The following is a 9390-nucleotide window of genomic DNA, read 5'->3' as shown; positions in this document are numbered from 1 at the left end:
GTCCAGCTTTGTGAAGAACAGTCTCCACCCACCAGATTTGCATATAAATTCTCGATGCAAGGGGTTGGGTATTAATCCAGCTGCGAAAAGCGGTTTACCATTTGCTTAAAATCCCCACAAAGGCAAATCAATTCGTTGGGCTTCACAATCGGTACGACCGGTGCTGCCCATTCTGCAAAACTGTGTTGGTTTGATGATTCCTTTGCTTTCCAGCCTCCTGATTTCTGCCTCTACTTTTGCCCGTTAAGCAAATGGCACTGGATTGGTCTTGCAGAATTGTGGAATTGCTTCCTGGTCAATATGAAAGGTGGCCTTGGCTCCTTCGTTAGTCCCTAGACCTTCCTGAAAAACCTCCAAGTATTTAATTTGGGCTTCACTCAGGCAGCCAGTTTCTAATCGAAAAATGTTGAAACAATCGAGGTGACTCTTGTTCAACCAATTTCACCCCATCAGGCTTGGGCCCAAGCCTTTTACTACAATCAGTGGTAACTGAACCAACTGCTTCTCATAATCTGTAAGTGTTCCCCAGTACAGGCTCTCAGTCTCGCCCAGGTCTTGTACAAACTTAAGGGTTGACATCCAGAACAAATTTTGTTAAAGACTGATTCTGTGATCATTGAAACGATATTGACCTCCATTAGAACTGGGAGACCATTTTACCAGACTTTTGTTTTGATTGGTTCTGATTTGGATGTTGCTAAGCAATTTGACTGATGCAAACCAGATGTAGCTGGACTTTCCAGGGTGTACACTCTCCTACAGGCCAGCCTATAAGTTCTATTAATCCATATAGGTCTAGTGGGAGTCTTTTTCTATCTCAAGTCCGCACACCAGCAGCAATTACAATGGCCTGCTGGCCTGGATCCTGAAGAAAATGTTAACCATTTGGCTGAGGCTTGGCTTTGTTTTGGGGTTTTGCTGTGGGCTGACCCAGAGTCCCCCTGTTCAGGATATGTCCTGAGTGAGACTATATAATTACCTTCACTCAAGTGATGTTCCCCAAGCTCAGGTGGCCTGGCGAGGGTGTCCACTTCCATTGGAATACCCTGCACCTCGTGCGCTCCACTTGCTGCATTTTCCAATTATGTAGTGTCTGTTTGAAGTCCAGTTGGGCTTCAGCTAGTAGGCACTTTCGCATGGTTACATCATTAAGCCCACAGACCAATCGGTCTCTCAGCATCTCATTAAGGGCTAAACCAGAGTCACATGTCTTTGCCAGTCATCTTAACTAAGTCAAAAATCTCGATACAGATTCTCCTGGTTCTCAAATTGCCAAGTGAAACAATTGTGTCTCAGAATTAGAGGAGGCTTGGGATCATAATATTCCTTAGCTAAATCCATCAACTCTCGAAAGGTTTTAGTATCTGGTCCCTCAGAGAAAGCTAGACTCCTAATGACTGAAAACACTGCAGCTCCACAAGCTGTCAAGAGAACAACTCGTTGCTTTTTATCTGCCCCAATGTCATTTGCCTGGAAAAAATAACACATTCTTTCCGTATACTTGGCCCAGTCTTCTGTGGCAGGATCGAACAAGTCAAGCTTCCTGAATAGTAGCATGATGCCAGAAATGCTTACCCCAACTCAAAGACAGTTATGAGTGAATTTCTGCAGGAGCGTGGTTTTCTCTCGTCGCCACTGAAATACTCGACAGAGGCCAGTATCCCGCTACCAAGTCACCTCTTACTTGCGCATGGAGAGTCCTTGACACAGATCCAGCTCCCTCAGAGCCAACTCTCACCAAAGTTCAATGCAACTCCAACATGCCTTCCGTACTTTTATAATCAATGCCTTGATTCATCAAGGCAAGTATCCCATCTGCCTCTTTTGCCACCCTAGAAACATGTCCTTCCTCCTTCAGAGATTTATGGACAAACACTCCATGGTCCCTTCGTTCCACAGAACTTCCTAGTGCTATGTCATACATTGAATATTTCCTTATCAAATTACTCCTTCCAAAATGCATCACCTCACACTTTTCAGGCCAAGTTCCATCTGCTACTATCTGCCCATTTCACTGTGCTGTTTATATCTTCTTGTAGACCAACTCACTCAACATCACTGTTAACCATCCAACCAATCTTTGTGTTATGCACAAAGTTACTGATCAAACACCAGATATCTATGTCATTTATATAAATGACAAATAAAAGGGGACCCAGCATAGATCCCTGTGGTACACCACTGGACACTGGCTTCCAGTCAGTAAAGCAGCTTTACGTCATCACCCTCTGTCTCCCACAACTGGGCCCATTTTGAATCCACTATATCTAATTACCCTGTATCTCATATGCATTTGCTTTCTTGATAAGTCTCCTATGTGAGACCTTGTCAGAGGCTTTGCTGAAATCCATGTAAACTACATCAACTGCATTAGCCTCATCTACACACCTGGTCACCTCAAAAAAATTCAATCAAATTTGTTAAGTATGACCGTTCTCTGACAAAACCATGCTGACTATCCCTGATCAAGCCTTGCATCTTCAAATGGAGATAAATGCTCTCCTTCAGACTTTTCTTCAATTGTTTCCCCACTGCTGACATGAGACTCACTGCTCTGTAGTTCTTTGACTGAGGTCTACTACCCTTTTTAAATATTGGAACCATGTTCGCTTTTCTCCAATCCTCTGGCATCTCCCCCATATTCAGAGAGGAATTAAAAATTTGGCTCAGTGCCCCTACAATCGCGTCCATTGTCTCTCACAGCAACCTGGGACATAATTCATCCAGACCTGGAGATTGTCTATGTTTAAGCCTGCCAACACCTCCAATACCTTGTCCTTCCTGCATCAATTTGCTCAAGCACTTTGCAGTCTCTCCCTGCCCTGGGTTCCATACCTGCATTCTCATTCTCTTGGGTGAAGATGGATATGAAGTATTGGTTCAACACTCTCCCAATGCCCTCTGGCTGCACCCTAGGTTGCCCCCTTGGTCCCTAATGGGCCCTGCTCTTTCCCTGGGTACCCTCTTTCTATCGATATACTTAAAGAATATCTTGGGATTTTCCCTGCTATTACTAGCCAAAGTTTTCGCATATCCCTCTTTGTTTTCCAAATTGCACTTTTTCTCATTGTATCCTGAATGTCTCTGGTCATCCATGGTTCTCTGGGCTTGTTACTCCTTCCTATCATCCTGGAGAGGACATGTTGGGCTTGTACCCTCCCCATTTCCTTTGTGAACACTCCCCCTCCCCCCACCCGCCACCCCCACCACCGCTCGTCTGTAGATTTCTCACTAGTAGCTGTTCCCAATCTAATTTGGCCAGATCCTGCCTTCTTTTATTAAAATCCGCGCTCTCCCAATCCAAAACTCACACCCCCACTGTCTGTCTGTCTCTCTCTCTCAGACACACACACAGACACACTTTCACACACACACACACATACAAACACACACACTCTCTCACACACACACTCTCACACACACTCACATATAGACTTTCTCTCTCACACACACACACACACACGCGCACACACACATTCAAATGCACACATTCACACGGACACTCAGACACTCATGCAAACTCACAAACACCCTCACCCAAACACACACTCAGTCACACATGCAAGCATATATACACAGGCTTACACAAGTATCTACACCCAGGAACACATACAGAAAACAGAGACACAAAGCCCAGGCACAAGCTCACTAATTTGGAAAACTTCATCTCATCATTTCAAAATTGTACCCCTTTGTTGGCCATGTTACTGTTCAGCAGGGATAGAGGGAAATGAAACAAATGTACAAATTATTTTCAGCTGGAACCAGCGCAGCCCCCAACAAATGTAGGAATTGTGCATCATGTTCCCTCACAATTCCCACATATTAGCCATTAGCAGGGGCTGAGAGATGACAAAAATATTTTGGGAAAAGCTCAATTCTAAACCATTTATTCCTCTCCAAATTTGGAAAATTATTCAATGGACAATAGTGATGATGAGATAACTATGTACTTAAGTGGTATCAGTTTATTGACCAACAGCAATATGTTGGCCTAAGATCTACCATGAAGGAGTAGAAAAAAAACCTGAAATTAAGTTTCTTAGCTCTAAAAGAATGTCTAAAAATGGACTCTCTTTGAATTAAAAAGCACTTATCTCTTTAGTAACAAGACAGTAGTCTGAAAAGCCAAATGAAGTGTGCAAAACATTATTGGTTAGTGGACAATCCGACCTCACAATCAAAGATTATTTCCTTCCCGACCCCTATGTGCCTTCTGTAGGGACCGCTCTCTCCATGACTCCATCGTCTGCTCCACACTACCCACTAGCCCCACCACCCCCGGCACCTTTCCCTGCAACCGCAGGAAGTGCTACACCTGCCCCTACACCTCCCCCCCTCATCCTCATCCCAGGCCCCAAAAAAACCTTGCACATCAGACAGGGGTTCACCTGCATATATGTCAATGTGGTCTATTGCATCCGCTGCTCCCGATGTGGCCTCCTCTACGTCGGTGAGACCAAGCGGAGGCTCAGAGATGCTTTGTGGAGCATCTGCACTCTATTCGCGACAAATGACAACACCTTACAGTTGCCAACCATTGTAACTCCCCCTCCCACTCCCTGGGTGACATGTCCACCCTGGGCTCTCCTCCAGTGTCACAGTGACACCACCCGCAAACTGGAGGAGCAGCACCTCATATTCCGCCTCAGGAGCCGACAGGCCAATGGCCTAATCATGGATTTCACCAGTTTTAAAATCTCCCCACCCCCAGCCTCATCCCATGACCAAACCTCCCTATCAACCCCGCCTCCTTGACCTGACACAACCTGTCCATCTTCTCTCCCACCTATCCGCTCCTCCCACCTCACTGACCAATCCCCACCACTTCCTACCTGCACTCACCTATCACCATCCCACCTACCTGCCCCAGCCCTACCCTTCCTCTCTCTGTTTATTTCTGAGCTCCCTTCCCCCTACCCCATTTCTGAAGAAGGGTCCCAACCCGAAATGTCAGCTTTCCTGCTCCTCTGATGCTGCCTGGCCTGCTGTGTTCCTCCAGCTCCACACTGTGTTATGTCTGACTCCAGGATCAGCAGTTCTTGCTGTCTCTTGATTAGTGGACAAGCTTTGATTCATAGGCAACATCTTCACTTGTACTGGTTTGAAACCAGTGTATTCTTGGTATTGTCACTGGTTTTACAATATCTGTAATGCAGTGATTATTTTAAAAATAAACATTTAAAAGGCATATGGATGGGTACATGAAAGGAAGGGTTTAGAAGGACATGGGCCAAACACTGGCAAATTGGATTAGATTAATTTAGGATATTTGGACAGCTCGGACAAGTTGGACTGAAGGATCTGCGTATGATTGTATGACTCTATGGCTGTATCAATCAACATCCCAATCTCTGATAACTTGCCAACCTTTGCTCAGGGGATAAACAAGCAACTAATTCCACAGGCACCTTATCTGGAAGAAAGAAATCTCTAGGTTCTGACTAACTCTATCTCAATGCAACTCAGACATAGTGGTGGTACAGTGCTGGACCAAATTTGGGGCTGGACTGGCGTTCGCGGTGACAGTAGGAGTGCATTTTGGTGATAGCGATCACAACCCCATACATTTAATTTTGTTCTGGAAAAGGAGAAAGATGGCCTGCAAAAAAGATTTTGCATCAGGGAAGGCAGATTTTATTAAACCATGGAATTTCAGACCAATGAGTCTAACATCAGTGGTAGGGAAACTGTTGGAGAAAATTCTGTAGGAGAAAACTAACCTCCATTCAGAGAGGCAAAGTTTGATTAGGGATAGTCAGCATGGCTTTGTCAGCGAGTGGTCATGCCTAACAAATTTGATTGAATTTTTTGAGGTGACCAGGTGTGTAGATGAGGGTAATGCAGTTGATGTAGTTTATATGGATTTCAGCAAAGCCTTTGACAAGGTTCCAAATGGGAGACTGATAAAGAAGGTAAAAGCACATGGGATCCAGTACAACTTGTCAAGGTGGATTCAAAATTAACTCAGTGACAGGACACCATGGGCAGTGGTAGAATGTTGTCTATTTGAGACTGGAGTCTGGTGTGCAGTGGTCTACCACAGGGATCTGTGCTGGGTCCCTTATTGTTCTCGATATATGCAAACAATATAGATGAGAATGTGTGGGATATCATAAGTAAATTTGCAGATGACAAGATCAAGTGGAAGAAAGTCTCAGGTTGTGGGAGGATATAGACAGGTTGATCAGATGAGCAGGTCAGAGGTAGGTTGAATTTAACTCTGATAAGTGTGAGGTGGTGCACTTTGGAAGAAGTATCAATAAAGGGAGTGCTCAATGAATGGCAGGATACTAGGAAGCTCAGAGGAATAGGGGGATCTTGGGGAGCTTGTCCATAGATTCCTGAATATGGCAGGACAAGTTAATAGGGCGGTTAAGAAGGATGTAGAGAAGATTCAACAGGATGTTGCCTGGAATGGAGCGGTTTAGCGATGAAGAGAGGGTTGTTTTTAATGGAGCAGAGAAGGCTGAATAGGGACCTGACAGAGGTGTGTAAGAATATGAGGGACAAGGACAGGATGGATAGAAAGCAGCTGTTCCCCTGAACAAGTGAACAATAAGGGACATAACTTTAAGGTGAAAGGCAGGAAGTATAGAGGGGAATCTGAGGAAAAGAAATTTTTTCACCAAGAGGCTGGTGGGTATCAGGAATGCACTGCCTGGGAGGGTGGTTGAGGCGAGAAACCTCACAACTTATAAAAAGCACTTGGATGAGCACCTGAAATGTCAGAACATTCAACGGTGTGGGCCTAGTGCAGGAAAATGCGACTGGCGTATGAGCAGTTTTTGTCAAAGCTGGCTCGATGGGCTGAAGCGCCCCTTCTGTACTGTATAATTCCCTGATTCTAGGTCTCCTGCTCTCAATCTGCCTTGTAGCAATATCCTGGTCCCTCTGACAGTTGTGTCTGGCAATTATTTGAAATACTTCAATCCAGCTTCTCTGAAGTTGATGTTTTCAAGAGAACAGCAATTGATTTCATTCAGCAAATTCCCAAATTTAAAGGTTTTTAAACAAGTTGTTACTGAGCTGGTCCTGCCTTGACCTTCTCCTTCACCAACTGTGACAGGGTCTAGATTCAGGGATAACTGGTTAACATGGTACCGTGTCAGCACTAACCTAACCTTGCTGCCTTCATCAGTGAATATCTCAAACAGTCATTTCTCAGCTCCAGAGAAAGATTGCGAGAGAATGTTGGAGTCAGTCCTGTGTGATTTGACTTTATTTCTTTGTAATATGACTCACAAATGCTAAAACCACTGATTAGCTTCTACTTGATACCAAGTCCCAGTATGTGTGTATGTGCAAGAAGAAGGTGCAATTTAACCAGCCTGTGAGAATTGTGTGGGATTACACTATGGTTCAGTGTTGAGGAGGGAGTGAAGGTGATCCTCATGTTACAGGGGGCCCTCCTTGCTTCCCCAGGGATGTGTGTGTGAATGGAGTTTGCACTGCACAGTCTCTGAATTAAAGCTGGGCACACACTGAGGATATCAATGTGTTGGTTAAGGATGTTGCTCATGCACTGTGTCACACATATCCAGCTGCTGGATCTGGAGAGTATCCATGCCAGCTGCCTCCTCCAAAGTTCCTCTTTCACTCAAAATCCTCACGGCTGTAATGACTGAACAAAAGAGAAAGGTTTCAACATAATTCAATTCATAAAGAACAAAACACATTGTACTCACTGTGAAATTCTACTGTCATATGTTCATGTTTACGATTAACTAATCAAGTTTATTTGTGTCCTTTTATGAAATTGATTATGGGAGCAGGCAAGTAAGTTTCCTGCGCCTTGCTTTTGATGTAACCCCCACCTGGAAACACTAGCTTCTTGTATCCTCTCACACCCCTTTTATTGTTGAGCACAATTCCTAAAAGAATTTTTCTGAAGAAGGATCCAGACCCGAAATGTCAGCTTTCCTGCTCCTCTGATGCTGCTTGGCCTGCTGTGTTCATCCAGCTCTACACCTTGTTATCTCAGATTCTCCAGCATCTGCAGTTCCTACTATCTCCTCCTAGCAATTTGGTTTCTAAAGCATTTTCCTTGACTGATCTTAGGAAGATCTTAGGAAGTTTTCTTAATTTGCCTGAAACTGATCCTGTGTTGATTGTAACCTGAGGAATGTCACATATCAGCTGCTTGTATTCGTCAGAAATGAGAGTGGTTCCTGCTCCTTTCCTCCTAAACCCTCAGCTCCACTGATAGCCCACTCTCTCCCATTGAGAACCGTTGTTTGTCATTGGTCCTGTTTGGTTTCACTCAGTCACCTTGGGGATGTGAAAGAGATGTAGGTACAGAAAAGCTACAGTGGAACAACCCCTGATAACAATGCCATGGGGCTGAGTCAGAAACAGCAGTTCACAGCATAGACACAATGGACTGAATGGCCTCCTCCTACACACACAATCTGCGACTGATGCCAGCAGCAAGAATTTGAAACAGCTAGACTTGGTAGCTGTTCAGTGACAGGGCGTCAGTGTCTGCTTGTGGAAGGAAGATCAGAAGAAGTTTAGCTGTACCCACCTGATAGTGTCTCCAGCAAAGTTCACATTTGCCAGTATAGATTCTAATGCTCTGTACACAGCAAGAGCCTGAACTGGATGCAAGCCAGAGCATTTGGAGGAATAATACTTTGTGGGTGTGGAGAGATTGTAAGCAAAGAAATATTGCTTTGCTGGTGGGAGGTTTGTCACCAGCACCCTCTGCATGATAAGTTGATGTATCTCTCCTGATACTGGGCACTGTAGCTTATACAGTATCCCGCACATTTACACGACTCCAAAAACAACGTGCATTTGTATAGGACCTTTAACATAGAAATACCTCCTGAGTGTGTCACAGGAGTGTTATCTAACAAAATTGAACACTGAGCCACATTAAAAGGATGTTACAGTAAGTGATCAAAAGTGCAGTCAAAAAGCCCTGTTTTAACTCCTTAAAAAGGGAGAGAGGTCAAAAGGTTTAGGGATGAACTCCAAAACTTAAGACTCAGGTAATTGAAGTCATGGCCGTCAGAGATGAAGGGATTAAAACCAAGGCACCTAAGGAGCCAGAATTTGATGACAGTAAATCTCTTGGAGGGTTATGGCTGGAGGAAATTACAGAGAAATGGAGGGGTGAGGTCATGGAGGGATTTGAAAATGAGGAGAGAATTTTATACTTGAAGCATTGTTGGACAGTGAGCACAGGGTCATGATGCAACATCAACAGAATAACATACAACAGAAAACCTTACTTTTGAATTGTTTCTGCTTATCATTGGCTAGTTTAGAAGCAGTAACCAACCCAATCCTTGAGGAACAGCCAGTTACTAGAAAAATCTTTTTTTTCCATTTTACCTTATGATTTCTTCCAGGATTCCAAGCAACTATATTCCAAATGATAAT

This window comes from Rhincodon typus, chromosome 30, assembly GCF_021869965.1.
Source record: "Rhincodon typus isolate 14 chromosome 30, sRhiTyp1.1, whole genome shotgun sequence".
NCBI classification, from domain to species: domain Eukaryota; kingdom Metazoa; phylum Chordata; class Chondrichthyes; order Orectolobiformes; family Rhincodontidae; genus Rhincodon; species Rhincodon typus.
Note: the sequence above shows the minus strand (reverse complement) of the source record.